The sequence below is a fragment of the Lathamus discolor genome, chromosome 3, assembly GCF_037157495.1.
Source record: "Lathamus discolor isolate bLatDis1 chromosome 3, bLatDis1.hap1, whole genome shotgun sequence".
NCBI classification, from domain to species: Eukaryota; Metazoa; Chordata; class Aves; order Psittaciformes; family Psittacidae; genus Lathamus; species Lathamus discolor.
In genome coordinates, this window is record NC_088886.1 from 43,099,396 (window position 1) to 43,118,744 (window position 19,349).

The 19,349-nt window shown below is 40.0% G+C and overlaps 1 long non-coding RNA gene across 2 annotated transcripts in view; it reads right to left on the reverse strand.

Annotated features, from left to right (window-relative positions):
- Positions 1–16,761, reverse strand: part of LOC136010953 (uncharacterized) — a 96,554-nt gene extending 79,793 nt beyond the window's left edge. For both annotated transcript variants that reach the window (XR_010611103.1, XR_010611102.1), the window contains exon 1: positions 16,621–16,761. This is a non-coding gene — a long non-coding RNA (uncharacterized LOC136010953). The remainder of the gene's footprint in view (positions 1–16,620) is intronic.
- Between the last annotated feature and the right edge of the window lie 2,588 nt (positions 16,762–19,349).

A 19,349-nucleotide genomic window follows, 5' to 3' on the forward strand; every position in this document is an offset into this window, starting at 1 on the left:
TCTTTCTCCTGCTTTAAGTATTTTTTTTTCCCCTAAAAGAGGAAAAATATTACAAAATATCTGAAAATCTGCTAATTTTAGTGGTCCACAAGATTCTTAAGTTTTATTTAAGCAAACAGATTTCAAACAGAAGCAATTGAGTTTTGTACCTGTTATACTTCAAGTTCCTGTTTGGCTTCATCTGAACAATATACCACCAGGATGAGAAACAGTTGCAATCATTTCAGATAGCACAATCTGCATGCACAATATTATGCTGTGTGACAGAAAGAAATCAAAGCTACATTTATTGATACAGAGGAGACTGAGAAACCTTGCCAAGAGAGAAAAGGGGAGGTTAGGTAGATGACCCTGGACATGAAGGAAACGACTGCATGGGTCTCTCTGAGAAGGGAGCAATAGTGCATGGTGCTAAGGCACACCAGTTTTCTGGTATAATTGTAAGAATGCAAAGCCTCCAAACATAACCTATACTGACATGGCAACGTTTTTGCCACTATAACAAACCTGCAAACTAAAGTTACTGGGCTAAGCAATAATTGGTTTTGCTAATACGATACTGTACTAAAGCTTTTGCTAATGGAGATACGGCAACAAAAGAGGCAAAGCTTAATATACCTGCAGGGAAGAAAAGGCTTTAAGAGAAAATGAACAGCAAGTCATTTGAAATGAACAGCAAATCATTATCTGCCCATAGATATTTATCAAACAGAAATCAAAGCAGTAGAGTTAATTCATCATTAATTGTCTGCCAGGTTTCTTACAACCACAGAGTAGCCATTGTTAACCTATATCTAAAAACCATCTCTTGTCTTTACAAATTCAAAACTGGAAATAAATCCATTGCCTCTAGTCACAGTGAGGTAACAGTGGACCTCCTGAAAGGTAACTCTGCTTATGTCTGGGTGCACACTATAGTGTAAATAATTCTCTGATATTTTGAAATAAATTAAAAAAAAAAACAACACACAAAACAACAAAACAAACAAATCACGGAACACAAAGGAATTTAATTGTCAAACAGCTTCTGAACTATACATTTTTATATTGTCACCTTGACCTACTTACCCACGGTCTGCCTACCAAGCCACTTTAGTAAGAATTATTTCTATTATGTCCCTCTAAATGGATACTGCTTTAGCAGTCAGAGGAAGAGAAAACAACCAACCAACCAACCACAAAACACCACACCACACAGAAGGACTTGCACTTTCTTTCATCAATATAAGATATGAAGCTAAAAGGATTTGTGATATCAATGTAAAAACAATTACAGATTTTAAGTAAAGTTTCTGAAAAACACAAACTAGAATGTTAATTAACACTTGCAGATACAGCCTTAAAATGCAGAGAAAGGGCAATCTTTCAAACGAATGGAGACAGACAAGCTTCAAAGTGCAACACAGTAACAAAACTTACTATTTTTATCCACTGCTTGCACAAATATGTGCATGAAACATGTCAAAATACTAGATTTAAGAGTAGCATGAACCATCTTGATAATTGCACTTGGCTGTGCCCAAGTATTTTGTAGATCTGTAAATCATTTCCTGCAATCACTTACCCCTGTCTGGATGTGCAGCCTCTCTGAGAAGAGCTCACAATTCAGTTATTGAAACATACCATCTTAAGACAAGAAAGACAATGGATGTCTCACACCTATTTGTGTTTTCCACTGACTTTAATTATGGCCCAGAATTCCTAATGTCTCTGAGCACTGCCTAGTGAAATGAAGATGATCTATTGATTATGGCCACCAACGACCTTGCAATTATGGGATTTTTTCCTAGAATAAAAAAAGAAAGAAGGGAGAAACAAAAATCAAAGGATGAGTCACTGGGTCACAAAGAATCATGTTTTCCCCTCTCTCCTTGTGAAAGGGAATGACAGAACCATTACCCTGTATTTCAGTGCCTGCATCATACACCTTCAGAGTAATCCCTTGTGTGCAGAGACATTTTATCAGGCAAGAAACATTCCAGAAGAAAGGGAGAAAAAACAGTGAAACTAAGGGGTCACAGTGGGGTAACTTATTGGATGCATTCTTTACATCCTTAAGGCACTGAAACAGTTAAGGTTCTTAAAACCTTTCAGTCCTATCATTATTTACAGGAACTCATTCCCCAGGCACTGCAAACCCCTGACCAGCAACTATCAAAGTCCGTCACTCTCTAAGATAAGAAAGTACACGTCTGATATCTCCCAGATGCAGACAGTCTTTGGTAAATATTCTAGGAGTGCCCTTTGATTCTCATGCTGGACTACAGCAGGACACTATAAGGAATCATGTGCTCAGAGATACATTAAACCATTTCTTTCACATATAAATGGGGTCTGATCCCTTCATGCCACCACTGAGGGAGAGCAGAATTCAGAGAGAGAAATTAAAGTCAGAAGATAAGCTTTTTCCTTGATGTAAACCCAAAATCTAGCTTCAGGTGCTTCTACCTTCAGTGCTGGTTATGTCTCCAAAACACATAATCTGCAAATTTTATAAGTAATTCTTTCTCTGGATCAGATTTATGTTAGAGTTCGTTTTTTTGTTTGTTCTTTGGGGTTTTTTGTTTATTGGTTGGCTTTTTTTTTCTTTTTTTAAAAAAGGCAACAAAAAATTTTTTGCTGGAAGTAAATAGGAAGGCCACTGCTGATGAAGCTGTACATGACTGAGCAACTGGAGTAGTACTATGCATTGAGAGGGGTAAGATAGCCATAAAAGCAAGCTATCTTGATTTGCTAGTCAAAGCTATTCACAGACAAGCACAAGGTCAGATATTTGGTAGAGGAATTAGGAATAAGTGACTGTACTGGAAAGCAGTATTTAAAACAAGATGTAAGCAATAGATCGGGCAAACATCTGCACTGCAGGGTTCTGGCCCCACGCAGAGGGAGACTGGAATGGATAAAAGCATCTCATAAACAGAGGTGAAATCTGGTTTTGTCAGCGTATGCCCTATTATTATCTTCTCTGAGAATATGTTTCCAAGAAGTCCTTTGAAAAATAAATAGAAAAAACACAAGCCTGAAAAATAACTGATGCCTTGATTCAGCAGTATTTAAACATGCATCAATAAACTACACTGTGAGAGGCAGCTAACCATTTTCCTGTTCTAGAGTCTTTGGGCGTAATTTTGGGTATTATCATTTTTAAAGCAAGCCATTTTCTCTATCACTGAAGCTGGGCATGCTTCTTTTAGACAAAAGAGAACTGCTGCTCATGTTCTCTAAGGGCACATTGAGCCTAGCATAAATAGCCTGCAGCTCCAAAATAAGGTCACACTTTCACCAGCGCAGACAATGGCAATACCAAGAGGCCAACATATTTCTCCTGAAAAATATGTCACATTCACTGATTTTTAATTTCTTGATTTTTTTTTTTTGTCTCCCATGAGAGGCAGAAACAGTATCTGCCTACAAACATGATGTTTTAACAGCCTTAAGCAGAATTCTGCATGAAAAGAATTGCTGCTTATATGCACCTCTCAGCACATTCTTTAAAAATAGGAGGGTTTTCTACCTTTTCAACTTACATATAAACTTATCAGGCTATATTTTTTTGGTTTTTAATAAATGTTCAATTTCCTTAAATTCACATTAAAGACCACACGTGGAGCTAGCAAAGGAAAATGAGCAGTAAACCCCTACAGAGTTATAGACAAGGGAGGCGGAAATGCATTTTTCCCCTCTATACGTTCATCCTATTCAGGCTGTACAAGGACTCAGATTAGCTTATTACAGGCCATTAACAAATAAAATTTCAATGTCATCGTCAAGGTTAAATTCTGCATGTCCCCCTTGCAGGTTGTGGTGGGTTGACCCTGGCTGGACTTCAGGTGCCCTGCAAAGCCTGCTCTGTCACTCCCCTCCTCAGCTGGACAGAGGGAAAATACAACAAAAGGCTCATGGGTCAAGATAAGGACAGGGAGAGATCATTCACCAGATACTGTCACAAGCCAAACAGACTCGACTTGGAGAATAATAATTTAACTTACTGCCAATCACATCAGAATAGGATAATGAGAAATAAAACCAAAGCTTAAAAACACATTTCCTGCACCCCTCTCTTCTTCCCAGGCTCAACTTTACTCCCAAGTTCTCTACCTCCTCCCTGCCAGTGGTGCAGGGGGACAGGGAATGGGGGTTGTGGTCAGTTCGTCATCATCTCTGTCGCTGCTTCCCTCCTCTGGGGAGGACTCCTCACACCCTTCCCCTACTCCAGTGTAGGGTTCCTCCCACAGCAGACAGTCCTCCATGAGATTCTGCAACCTGACTCCTTCCCACAGGCCACAGTTCTTCATGAACTGCTCCACCATGGGTCTCCTGGGGGGTTACAAGTCCCACAGCAAACCTTCTCCAACATGGACTCCTCTCTCCACAGGGCCACAGGTCCTGCCAGAAGCCTGCTCCAACATGGGCTGCCCATGGGGTCACAGCCTCCTTTGAGCATCCCTCTGCTCTAGTGTGGGGTCCCCCATGGGCTGCAGGTTGAGTATCAGCTCCACCATGGATCCCCATGTGCTGCAGGGGGACAGCCTGCCTCACTGTGGGCTGCACGACAGGCTGCAGGGGAAGCTCTGCCCCAACTCCTGGAGCACCTCCTCCCTTCTGCACTGACCTTGCTGTCTGCAGAGCTGTTTCTGTCACATATTCTCACTCCTCTCCACAGCTACAATTGCTGTTGCATAGGATTTATCTCCCTGCCATCATCTTTAATGCATTATCTGAGATGTCTTACCACTATCACTGTTGGGCTTAGCACTGGCCAGTGGTGGGTCCGTCTTCAAGCTGGCTGGCACTAACTCCATCTGAGATAGGGGAAGCTTCTAGAAGCCTCACAGAAGCCTTCCTTGTACTGTGGTCTCCCCACCAAAGAACCTTGCCATGCAAACCCAATACACAGGTCTAAATTCTAAACATACACAGCCAACAGTTAAGAACAGTGCCTTTGTGAGGTCTTAAGAGAACTAGTTACAAAATAAGCCATTCAGCTACAGAGTGCTTCCCAGAATTTTATCACAAGGTGCAGAACAGGATAAAAACAGCAAGTTCCTTAAAATTTCATGCTCCAATTACAGTCACTATTTTTCTAGTCGAGGTATTATGAACATGTGGACTGCCCTAAAATATTCATGGTTTTGTAACTAAAGAAGTTATTTTCAGGATTTATAACAAACCAATGAAATCTTTATACTTTCTGAGGTTTTTCACTTATGTAAGTATATTTTTAACTTGAAAATATTTTAGATATTTAAACAAGATCAAAACCAGCACATTTCATTCTTTTACATGTTGCTGAAAAGTAGAAAGGGCATATTTATCTCCAATTGATGGGTCAAACCTTTGGTCTTTATAAAATAAAAGGGAGAAAACCCCAGAACATGGCCAGACAAACCCACATTACTTGTGCCAAAAGCATGTCTAAGGCAGCTGCATCCAATCTCTCTCTCCTAGAATGGTCTTGGTTTTGCTATTATGAAGGTCGAATGTTTGTGACACTAGCTGTGTCATTTTACTACCTCTCTGTACTGTACAGCTTATCACTATATACTGACCATTCAAGTCAGGGAAAACAGCAAATTAATGAAATTTTAAGAAAGTAGACCTTTCTTTGAGAAGTTCAGAAGTCACACGCTCAGTGATTCGAGGTTACCCATCTAGTACAAAGGTTTTATGGATACAATACCAAAGCTCAGTGATTTGATTCACCTACTTTCACAGCAGGCGGAAGGATAATAAATATTTCTCCTAGGAATCACAAGAAGTCTGCTTCATATAAGATGACCACAACTAAATATTAAAATACAGTGTAGGACAGACACAAACCCCTTCTAAAGTGAATCAGAAAATCTTTGCTGAAAATAAAAATCCCAACAAAAATACAGACAGCATTTATTCTTTATATTCTTTTTTTTTTTTTTTTTTTTTGTAACCTGCCTCTAACAGTCTTACAGCAAAGTGAAGCTTAGGATATCCTGAAATGCACACTTAAACTTTCCTGTATATTTCATTTTTCTGCAGTGATCTTAATTTTATATAAAGCTTCTTTAAGAAATGGCAACTGGTCTCAGAAGACTTGTACAGTTCTCTGTACAAGTATAGTAGACAGCTCTGTAAGACCAGTTTACTAGGTGCTTGGGTCTTCAATCCATGAGCCAGAAAAGGCAGACGTGAAAGATCTGTGTATGCTTACATCTAAGGTTACAGACAAGCATTACACTAAGGGAAAACCAAGTGATTAATATGCTTCACAGCCTGTTCCCAGAGGGTCTCATTTGCCAACGACAAAACCAAAGAGTTATTTACAAGCTCGGTGAACTATTCTGGTGGCATCTACATCATTATCACCATTTTCTCCTGCACCTTCTCCCCAAAGATTTGACAAGTACCCATGAAGTCACGCAACAGAAATGGAGCCCCAACATTTGAGGTGGTCTGTGAAACAGCAAAAAGCTCCATCAGCCACCATCAGCTCCAGCCTGCTTCCTTGTGAACTCTGCAGTAAGCCCAGACCTATGGCACAGGTCAGAGCTGGCCCTACTGTGGGGTCTTAAGTTTTTCAGACAGAATGTAATACAGAAACCCAGACCATGCAACTCTCACCCGCATTCAAAATTGTTTGTCCAGATTATCTAGCAAGTCAGGTATTACTCATGAAGCATAGGAGATGCTCAGACACATCATGCAACTACCAACACGAGCACTGTCATACAACCTTCCTTCCCCATTTGTTTCTCTCTATATACAGTCTGGCAGTACATTGTATAGTGATTCCCCCCTCATATCACTACCAGCATTTTACTGAAAACACACCTCTGCACTGTGCACCAAGTCACATTACCCTTGGAGACACTTCGCTTTTATGGATAAAAAAAAGAAAGGAAGATGACAAGGAATAACAACTGCCCATCATGGCAACCTTACAAGTATGTAAAATTTTCTGACAACATGATTGTCATTAATGCACTACAAATCCTAATTAGGGTGGAAATGCATGCCTTGCTTCTTCTTGCTTCCTCTAAAAGCAGTCACTATTTTCAAGTGCTGTCAAAAGTGGCACCATTAAAAGGTCAGAAAGTTGACAAAGATGTGAGCAATTAGCTGCTGTCAAGTAAAAATGATGGTCTAAGGGATTATACTACTAGTAGCTTGCCACATTTGCAGAAAAATGAAACTAGATCAAATGAGAGAGCCTTAATCTTTCCTTATTCATTTTCTCAGATGTGATGGTTCACAAGAGGCCAGGTCCTCTGTTATTGTACTAGCTGTGGAATCAAACTACCCTTTTTCTGCATGCTGAATCACTACTAATGCTTTAATTCAAAATAAGATTGGCAGATTGAATTTGTACATGTATGTTTGCATATCAGGCAAGCTGAGAGACAAAAAGTAAATGGAAGTGATGCAAGTTGCTTGGCAGTGTCTATCACTGTCAAACTTGGATAAAAGACAGTCTGATAGTCATCTGGTGCTTAGAGGGAGCTTCATGCCCACAACTTCGGCACAGAAGCAGAGATGGTCTCCTTTCCGAATAATCTCCATACATTAGATTTGCCTGTATACATGGTTTTACAGGTCATGAGTTTCATAAAGCTCCCTATACAATACCAAACGTACATCATAAACAATACATTTCCAACATAATTTTGAGTTCTTCAGGTAAAAACTAGTGCAACCAGAAGTTATTACTTGTGTGATACATTATCAAACTCAACCCGAACTTTAATGTTCAGAAACAATTTAGGAGCAAACCATTAACCCACATCTAAGACTGTATCTCACTTAAATATTTACTGAGAAACATCTATATATGGAATAAGAAGGGATGGACACAATAACTACCACATTTTTTAATGTTACTTGCGGCAGCCTAAAGAGGTCATGAAGAAGACATGATTTATATAACCACCTCATTAATAATTCAAGAGGACAAAGAAGAAAGGGTCTCACCCAGATTAATTTAAACAGAGGTGAAGTGTAATAAAGGTTACAATCCCACTTCAACAGTGGTTACTTTCAAACATATGAATTAACTTAAAGAAAAACAAAACAAAACCCAAAACCCAACAACAAGGAAACTCACACACACAGAAGAGTAAACTGCCTTGATTGGTAAGATCACCTGCTACACTGAGAACATGCCCCAGCACAGGAGGGAAAGAAGAATCACCCCAGAGAGCTGGCATTACAGATTTTCAACACTTTAGAACAAATTAAATATTCTGCCTTGCTTTTCCACTAGATAACATGGGAAATAGGTTATTTGCTGTATTACATTTATTTTTGTTTACCAAAAGTAAATCTCCAGATAGCTGCATTGATCCTGTTACACTTGAGGCTATTTAATCTAAAGAAAATAGTTGTACAGAAAATGCTTTAAAACCCCCAACAATAGCAGCAAAGGGCATCTTGGGAGCTTTAATGAGATTTTTCTGCTCAGTGCAAGTTTAGCTTTCCCACAGAAGAAATCAATACTACTTGTTTCTCCCAGATATCCTGGGGAGCACCCTGCACTTGAACCCATCCAAAAAGATCAATCTCCCCTGGCCCTTTCGGCCTTCTTTCCACTGCCACACAGCAGGAGGTTGGCTGTTGGTTATGCTCCTAGCACAAGGGCCAGAGCAAGACAGCTCTGTGGTGCTGTATCTACAGCACCACATTCATTTCCAGTGGAAAAGGAATTTTTTTTCCTGATTAGGGAATCCTATGTAGTCCAACTTGGAAAGCACGTTTTCGTTACTTTGTTTCCACGCATGCAAATGTGTTGGACAAATTAAAATCTTGTATTTTGATGCTGGCAGTAGCTCTCCCATCAAGAGTAGAGCTTTGAGAGGGCTTTTAAGTCTTTGCAAAGTTAAATCACTTATTTAGTAAAGGTAGCAGGAGAGCAAAATCCAGCACTATTCAATGATGAAATTGTGTTGCCCTCAACCCAGTCACTGAATGTCTCCTGGCTACTTTTAAATTTACTTTGAAGTTTTTCATTCTCATTTTTCCCATTTCATTTTATCCTTCTACCACAAATATATTTTTAGGAAAAGACTAAGGAATTAATGAGCATTTCTTTTCCCCTTTCTTTAGCTGTAAACAAAGATGTCTTGAGTTAATAGTCAAAGCTGGCCAAAATTACAGGAGACCAGCTATCTGATGTTTCTTCTTGCTTCTTAAAATAGACTATCTCATATTTCTGCATTGCATAATATGACATAGCCATGAAAGCAACAGGTAAGAAGGACTAAGGTTAAATGAACCCACAAATGTATATCCCTGTTTGAATGCAGAGTTGAGGATTTGGTACGCAGTGGAAAATCCTTTTTACTTTTTATTTTTTTAAAACCAGATAAATTATTCTGAGGTGGACTGACTGTCTTCAAGGCCCTCCACCCAAACACTCCCCCTCCTCTTTTTAATCTCATTCTTGGTTCTCATTTTCATAATGTACTAATACAAAGTCTGTGAAACTTTTTTCTCCTTCCCATCCATACCACATCTCCAAAGAAAAAAAAAACACAACCAAAAAAACATCCGAAAATGCAACTAAACAAACACCACAAAAACAAGACAGCACAGACACAAGCTTAAATCAGAACAGTAAACACAACGACAAAAAAATAGAAAAAAATAATAATAAAAAAATCAAAAGCCTGTGATGATGCTGGGGGCCTCCATTCTCCAGCTGCCCCAAAGGCTGTATTTTAATAAGCACGTTCTCTACCTGTTGAAGAAAAAGATTCGCTTATCATGACTCAGAAGTACCAGGCCACTTAACATCTGATGTAGGTGGTCACACAAGATGTGAAAACATACCCAAGAGGTGTTCAAAGGCCATCACACTGCCAGGTGGAACCTACTTCTGAAGCATGCATGCAGGCAGGGAAAAATTTTGTTCTGGCTTCACTACCGTGGCCCACAAACAGCACTATGCTGTTAATCCAGTCTGCACACTGTTTTGTGAGATCTCCTTGACCTAAATATCATCTCTTCAGCCAAGCCACACATCAAGTGCAGCAAGAGAAATCAAGCAAGTAAGAACAAATACCAGCTAACTTCACAGGTGGTTTTTAATGAAGGGAGCTTATACTCACTGCTAAGAGGTTCCACACTGTCAGGAACACTGAAAACCCCACATGTAACAGATTTAAACCTATCCACATCCTCATAGCATTCTCCACACATCTTTATTCCAAATTCTGTAATATTTTCAGAGACAACCAAGATAGTATAAAATAGTGGTAGATTAAAACATCTTCTGGCAAACACCACCCCCCCCAAGCCCCCCCCCACACCCACCCTATTTATGGTTAAATGGCCACCCTCATTTCTTTCATACACAATGTTAATTGCAGTTGTAATGGCAAAGGTCAATATTGATCCATTAACCCATCTACCCTGCAAGACTTCACAAGCTTATTCTCATTCATACAGAATATTGAACAGCATTAAGAGCTACAGACGAGTGAAAACAGGGTCAAGGACTATGCCTCTGATGCTTGCTGCAATATCATCTCACCACCAGTCATTTCAATAAGCTTTTAGACTAGGCAGCAGAATGAGTCTAGAAGAGATCCAAAACTGCAGAGCTTCTTAGATTTTGCTAATTAAACATTAACTGTGAAGCATTTCCAGTGTTTGGAAGTGTAACTCTAAGTGGTAGTGAAAAAACAACCAAACCACCAACCAACCAACCATTCTGTCTTGTGGGGGGAGGGGGGGGGGGCGTGGGGGGGGTGTGGAGGGGTGTGGGGGGGGGGGTGGGAAGAGGAGGGTGGAGTGGGGAAGAGGGAGAGAATAAAATCAAGTCCGGGGTCAATGTTTCTTTTACTGCAAATTGAAGCTGAACCAAGAGAATATGCAGTTCTTGACACTTAAAGAGAAAAAGCTTTACTATTGTAACAGTAGAGGAACCCACTGAGCCAAAGTCAGGAGGATCCTTTCTGAAAGAGGCAGCTATTTCTGGATCTAGCTGCCACCAACTTCTGAACAGAAAAAAAAAAAAAACCCCCAAAAAACAAAATGAAAACAATGCAATTAAAAACAAAAACAAAAAAAAAAAAAAACCCAAAAAAACAACACCCACAAAACAACAACAAACTGCACAACCAAAACCAAAAACACCCACCAAAACCAACAAATCCATGCCTCCACAGGGTGCAAAAGCAGCAGCTCCAGCTCTGGATGCCACATCACATCATTTGGATCAGAACTCTGATCTAAGCCTTAGAGACACACTAGAGCTCTCACAGTATTTTCAGTTTTCCACCTGTAGTGTTCAGAGCATTTCTCAGCCTGCAAAGCATAACCTGTTTGTAGCTAGAAGAGAGTCATGGGGGATTAGGATGAGTTGGAGACACCTCATGCTACAACACATTCCCTTTGAGCATGCTGCTCAAGGGAATAATTTGCTTGGTGACCTGCAGCAAAGAACCTTTGTATCCTATTTTATACCAAGAAAGAAACCAGCAGCAAATAAAACACAAAGTTTAAAAGCCAAAGTCATAATGCAAATACAATTGATATAACCCAAGCTATTCCAGACACATTGTTAGGAAGATAATGATGCTACTAAACAATGACAACATTCCTATTCCTGTTAAGCATGTTCTCCTGCTATCAGTAGCAGCCCAAACATATGTGCAGTGGTCATAGAAGGAAAAATACAATATTGGAGCAGATTCAACATATTGAGCAAATCCCCAGAGTTTTTTAATCCCCATCATGCTCTTCCCTCCAGATGCCACTCAAGACTTTACAAAATTAAGTTATATAAAAATGCTTTCATTCCTATGAAATAGGAATTTCATTTTATCCCATTCAGCCAAACTAATAGCTATACAGATTACTGTACCCTATGTCACATAGAAAACCACTTTAAAGAAATGAAGTTGTCTTCACTAAAAGGAAGAAAAAACATTCCAGCAGATTTACATTTGCTGCAGATTTGCATCTGCTGCTGTAGCAAAGTGGTGTCACTTGTAGAAGCAGAATTTAGATAAAATGCCCTGTTATAAAACGTGTATCATACCCATTTACAACAGGAAAAACTTAATAAAACCAAGACTGAAGAAAATTATTATTCATTGAAAAGAAGCCACATGATCAGATGTGTAAAGATAATCTTGATGTGAATTCAGTTATCTTCTATGGGATAATTCAAACTGAATGCCTTTCATAGAAGACCCATTAACCAGGTATAACAGAAACCATAATTAATCTGAAAACAAGAATGCAACATTAAGTTTCCTAGCACCTTAAGCTTTCTAATGAAGGAAACATTTCCTGCTGTCTTTCATCAGAAGAAAAATCTAATAAAGTTTTATTAAAATGTACAGTAACAGAACAGATAGGTTTAAAGCACAGCCTCTGTACAGTGTAATGAGGTTTTGGCTCATAAAAATGCTTCGACTTTCATTAAAGAGATCAATGAACCCGAAAGAAAATTAGTTTAGCAAAAATATATGTGCAAGTCTTGCAGAATACCATTTAACTGAAAATGCAGTTTGTAAGCTTCGATATGAACCAGGACATCTTTCACAAAGGAATATAAATGAAGGAAACACCATCGTAGCAGACTAATTAGACTAACAAACCCAAAGTTTTTGACAAAGGACCAACAAGAAGCCCCGAAGTTCACAATAAACTCTAAGTCAACCATATTTGAGCAAGCTCAGCAAAGAGAGAAACGTAAAGCGTGATGAAGGGCAGAGCATTGGACATCCATGGCATCACCAGAAGGTGCAGTGGTGGGTGATGGAGAGAGGGTATTATTTCCACATAGGGATGTCCTGCAGAGAACCAAGAATTGCATCTGAATTCTTCTAAATACCCAGTTTTCCAACAGATGTGTCTGTTTTAAACTGGCTATATACCACTGCACTGCTCCAAAACCAAATATATAGCTCAAATCATAAGGAGACGTATTAAAAAAAAATGAATCAAGTCTAGGACTTGGAGATGTTTGTGTTTTCCTTCCAGTTGCAATGATATATAAAAATTGCCTTTAAAGTTTACTAGGCAATAAACATAAATGTGCAGTAATAAATATTATCAAGCAAGTCATAACAGTCATGTTGTAACAGCTAGGAGTCCCTCGTAGCTCCAAGACATGCTTTCATCTTGAGACCCACAGCAAATTTCTGAGGTTGCCAAGTAATCCTCTTACTCTTACCACTAAAAGAGCTTCATCTGTCCTCAGACTGTTTTCCCCACTCCAGAAGTATCTGGCAATAACACTGAAAGTTATTGTTTATATTCTATGACACTCTTTGCAAGTAAGGAGCACAACATATTTATACACAGACACACATAAAGAAATGCAGTTATCAGATTCCTTCATGTTTTCATTGAACTCACTTTACCTGTTCACTCGATTTTCACTTAATGGTCGAACTGATATAAATACACCTTTCCAAATATCTTACTGGGGTGCCCCTTGCTTCCTCTAGGTAAAATAAACATTATCAGTTAAAATTTAGGTCTGTCTTGTATACAGTGCTTGTGTGAATATTGAGAATAGCCACTCTTAAGTTATCAAACATGATTAATAATCTCCCAAAGGAATAATAGTGCACAAAACCCACTTTGGGGTTAAATCTGGTAAGTAAATACAATCTCTGAAAGCCAAACATTGCTAAGGAAACTAGCTAAACATGAGCCTTATCCACTCTGAGGCAGACAAGTATAGGATATTATCAAGCAGCAGCATGAAAACAATGATCTTGCAGGTGAATCCCACTCCTAGTCTATCCACCATAGACCCTTTCTCAGATCCACAGACAACAGTTTTTAAAAGCTGCAACATCAAAACAAAAGTTTTCATTTCAGAGGGTAGTTTTATATGCCATAGTGTAACCAAGTATTTGTTGATACTCTCAGTCTTGGTACATGTTATCTAGACTAAGAAAGGGTGGGACAAATAGCTTTGAGTTGTCTTAAAGCTATCAGTAAGACTTATGAATACAATTAGTTTCCTTCCAATCACAGCAAGATTTAACAGACAGGTACTCATAGTCACACAACAAGGAGCTGGCATCCATGACAGACAGCAGTACTTATAAGACTGCTCCTAACTGCTCACAAAGTTTATATGGATAGCTTAAGGGATAAACAACACACTGATGAAAAGGTTTCCCACTAAAAGGGTGTGAGCATGAGGCTTTGCAATAGCTGTGTTTGGGGTTCCTGCCTAACTGGTGCACAACAAGCTCCTGTCCATCAGTCAGACAGAGAGGAATTTGCATTCTTCCAAGATGAACCATATTCAAAGGACTGCATGAAGTCCCCAAGTTCTGCCAGGCCTGCATGACATATGACTCTTCAGCTGTATGTGTTCCACTAAGCCACTTCATTGGCCTACTGCACTCTGAGGATAAAATAAAGTGTTCAGCTGGCCCTGTTCCCTCAGTCATAAAAAAATAGAAGCAGCAACCATAAAGTCATCTACTTCTGCCTCTCTCCTAACCAGGCAGCCATCTGGGATACTCCACTAGGAACCATCCACAGCCAAGTGGGGCATGAGGCATAGCAGGGAAACAAAGGTCCTGGGGCAGAGTTGCTATAGCCCCCAGCAGATCCCTGGGAGGGAAGGGGGGTGCAGAGAGGAAAAAGAGAAATCCAGAAGCACTACACTGTGGAGAATGTGGAAAACTACAGAAAAATGCAGGAAATGAAAGCAGTCATAGCCTGGGATAATAGCAGTGGCCTTTCCCCATGCACCCCATTCACCACCTCTGAACTGCTAGTCAGTCATCCACTGCCTAGGAAAAGGAGCTTGTAGCAGTTAATTAGGAGTGACTACTCATCAGTACTAGCTGAGAGGATGACTGTTGTCCATAAAGTTCCATGGAAGCAGGACAACCAACAAAGGAGGAGAGGAAAAAATAGATTAAAATTACCAGGTCTAATCTGTAAGTAGATAATGATAGCCAGAGAAGCAAAGGAGGATTTCAACTATCAGAACAGTGAAGTCATGGAAAGACGCATGTGTGAGCAAGTAACATCAACTTCTAAACAGCACTATGTGCAACAGCTGCTTAGAGGCAGGTGATAGTGTTTCACATCTTGTAAGATCCCTTCCAACCCTCTGTTTCCTGCAAGAGAGCATGTCAGGGCAAAGTCTGCCTTCCCCCATACCACCAGTACTCTCACTTCTGCAAGGAATATAGATTTTCCCAGGGATTCGCAAACTAGATGCTCAAAGTATCAGTTTTAAGAGTATTTTTACTCACCAAAAACATTTTTTGAGAAAACCAGCTCAGCTTAAAACAAGACAATCCCATGATCAGAAAAACTGCTTGTTGTACATCCAGTAATTAATGTAAGTTTTACAGATGTCTTATTTTATGCTACATAAAGGTTAAGCTACCTGCCAAAATACTAACCTTGAGCTTACTCAATGCGCATGATACTTCCATGTTAAAGAGCATGTTGTAGTTTAAAACATAAGTTAAGTAGTTTGTTAAAAGTTTCTTTTTCTTAGTTTTGAAAACCCTAAATTTACCCTTAATTCACAGAAATGAAAAAGTGTAAATCTGTCTTAGCTTTCTAAGCATTAACAAAATTACTCTAATTTAAATTTTATTACAGCTTGTACCTCTGCAGCAGTATATATGATAGTACAATCAAATATAAAACATTTCCATAGTTACAGTGCTTTCGCTACAGATGAGTATATCCAATTAAACCCAATGTTCAACTAGGCACCCGAAGAAAAAGAAAAAGCTCAAGTCAGAGACTGAAATATCTAGTGTGCCTAGCACAACATTATCAACTACATAGCAGACACTCTTCTTATTCTACTGATTAAGAGCACAGGCAGCTGTAATCCAATTTTAAATCTAGATTCTAGTATGTTTTAGTTTTAAATCAGGAAAGGACGTGAGAAAGGTGGAAATGACACAGCAGTTATTACACATGCTTTGTGGGAAAATGGGGTTTGGGAGCAGAATTACGTAACTTTTCTACAGTGCAGTAAGATGCATTATTTCACTCTTTGATACTCAGCATAGCAAGATAAAGCAGTCAGAGAAATGCTACAGTTTGAGATATACCTGAAATATAGCAATATATACTCTGTCACTTTTCAAAACTGAAAAAACAACCAGCCAAACCAAACCAACCCAGAGGGTTATGGCTGCCTATTAACAAAGATTCACAACTTCAGAAACTTCAACACCATGTTATTTTGCTCTCTAGTTCACTCAAATCTAATATCAAATATAGACTAACCCTAAAAAACAGGGAGGAGAGATCCCTCTCCCCCCCCCCCCCCCCCCCTTAAGCCTTCCTTCCCAGTATTTTCCCATGGCACAACATAGAATCTCCCACTACAGCCATTAAGGCCCATCTAGGAGCATACTTCTTACTCACAGCTTTTTGAAACAACCAGAAAAGCATTTCACATTAAAAAAGCTCAGATTTACTGCCCACGCGCTCCTTAAAAGCCAAGTAAAACTGAGATGTGTCTGATCTAAACAGCACAGGACTCCCGGTACAGCTGCCATATGCACAGGCTGCTGATACCCAAGGGAGGGGGGAGGCCAAAGGCGCATCACAGCCACTCTCCAGCGAGGCCACACCGCAGCTCGAGCAATGCCCGGAGCGCTGCTACACGGCAGGATGCACACTTACCTCTCAGCACCCAAATGGGCTCCAGCACGGTCACCCGCCAGCCCACAGCACCCTGCCAGCGGAGAAGCCATGCAACGCAGTACCGTCACGCTGCCCGCTGGCCAGTCGCTCACGTTTCATGGCACTTTTCACTTTGTGACGGTGCTCATTGGCAGCCAGGCAACACTGCAACACACCGGAGTTCTCTCGGGGGGGGGGGGGGGGGGGGGGGGGGGGCGGGGAAGGGCCATATAAGGGCCAATTAACTGTGCCTCACCCCCCCTGAAAGGAACTAGACCCCCTTTCACCTGAACGCTGCCATCACATCAGTAAGCAGCTGTGCTCTGCAGGCATCTCTTCAGGAAGAGCCAAGAGACACCCAAACCCAAGGGTTTGCCTTAGTCTGAAATCGAGAGATGCAGGCTCATAACCAAGCTCAGCCGCTCTCTTTACACGGCAGGCAGGGCCCTGCTTCCACACCTGATTCCTATTACTCAACAGCAGCCAGGGGCAATCTCAAGGATGGCTCCAAACCCAGCTTTACCTGCCCCAGGCTTCTCTCTGTACCTTGAGGCACCCAGCAGTGCCCTCTGCCAGCTGCCCTGAAACGAGTACAGCTCACCCTAAGCCATCCTCCAACAGCTACACCCACAGCAGTACAGAGTCCAAACGACTGAAGGAGAAGGGGGGGAAGAGTGCTTTAACCTCAGCAAATTGATAAATGAATATTTTATATTGCATCTACATCTGCTGTAAATGGATGCACCAAGGTGAGAAAGCAGGCAGCCAGGGAAAATGAAAAATCTTTCACAAAATCTGGCCAGCAAAATAACTTGCTCAAGGCAAACTTAATTAATATTAATTAGAATAAATGCCCAAGAATGGGGGAGGGGGAAGAGGGCAGGTGAGACTGGCATGGTAGATTGTCACCTCTCAAGAGAACAGAAAGCTATTGCTTGGTTCAACACACATAGCAGAAGAATTTCATTCAAATTGATTAACTGATATCTTCAAAGTAGCTTAAGGTTTGCATCTCTAACCGCTTAAGTCAATAGGATTTTTGACATTGATTATAGCAACCACAGGAATCTTCTTTACAGACTTACTTGCTGAACATCTGTAAAGCACTTTAGTTCTCCGAATTCATTTATTTCACCAGACATTCCCCCTGTGACATCTTCCATTTAATCCCGGAGAAAAAACATCTAAAACTTCTCAGAGAAAACAACACAGGACTTCCTAGTATAAACCCTTTGGGCTGAAAGGCTCCTTGTAAAATCTTCATGCGGTCAATGCAAAATTAGCCCTGAAGGGGATTTTAAGACGTGACCAAACACATTCTCCTGTCCCAAGGAAGGATTAATGGCTCCTTGATATTGCTGAGAGATGCTCATTTCACTTGTTCTTCAAAAGTACCAATGGCAAAAATGCCACATTACCACATGGAAATATGCAATCTGTGTGCTATGTTTCACTTTCCCAACTGTTATTTTTTATCCTATCTAAATGAAATCTTCTTTGCCAGCTTACTTTCTCTTATCTATTGGGTTATATAAGTTATTCCTTTCCTTTCTGGAGTGGCCTTCCATTTCTTTCGCTGGACAAAGGAGATGTGGCTGTCTCCTTCTAGAATAAACAAACCCACACTCTTATACCTCATGTTTTCTACATCCTTGTTCTTTACTTTCTGTCTGACCTACTCCACATGGTCCAAATCCTACATGATATGAAGTCAATGGAAAAATAGTTTCCCAGATCTCATCTCTATCCTGAAGCAGTATGGCCCAGCCTCCCTTGACATACTTCTAGCACAAGCAAATGAATCCTGTTATGAAGTATCTTATCATTAGGGGAACGGAACGCAAAAAGGCAGTGGGAGTCAAGATGGATACAATTTTTTACAATTCTGTTACAAGGCAAAACTACTAAAGACATTTTTCTGAATACATCTAAGTAACAATGAGGCATAACATTAACATTACATTTCATATACCCTAGCAAGCACTTTTGTATTTAAATGCTCATATACAGCAATCTTGAATTCTAAGCACTCAAGCCTTATGCACAGTGAGTACCTATGCCTGTCATTATTCTTCCAGCATGATTTGTATGGTGCATCCAAGCAGCGAAGCATGGTCAAGAATTGGTTTGACTTCAGAATAAGAAATAAGAGAATAAATACATTGAGTATGAAATCTAAAAATAAAAAGTATCTTCTAGTCTGAAAAGAAAAAGAGGTTATACATGATCCACGCTGCAAGACCAAATGATGCAAAAAGAAATGCTTAGAACAACTGAATGACAGGATGGATGAGGTAACATAATATATGATAGTAAACAGAGCATGGTTTTAGCTATTTTTTTCAGCCTAGGACAAGGAGGAAAACACAGGTATTACCCTCTGTGCCTTCTGTAATATGCATCCTACAAGGTTTATTATGACATCTCATTATGGCCTACCCCACCACCACTGAATATAGCATACTACTTTTCTGAAAAGGTATGTATATATTCCTGTCAGCTACCAACTTCAAAGCTTCCAATTTCATCTGGACAAAAGGAAAAATAAATGAGATCCTGCAGAGTAAGAAGTATTAAAATTCTTTGTTACCTGCGTGCTTACATTGATCTCTCCTAGTTTCCCTTCACAGGTTTTAATAAATAGCATTTCACCAAGTAGACTTCCAGGCTCAGGCTGCATGCTAGTAGGAAGCTATGCCTACCCTTAGGACTTCCTAGAGAATGAATTC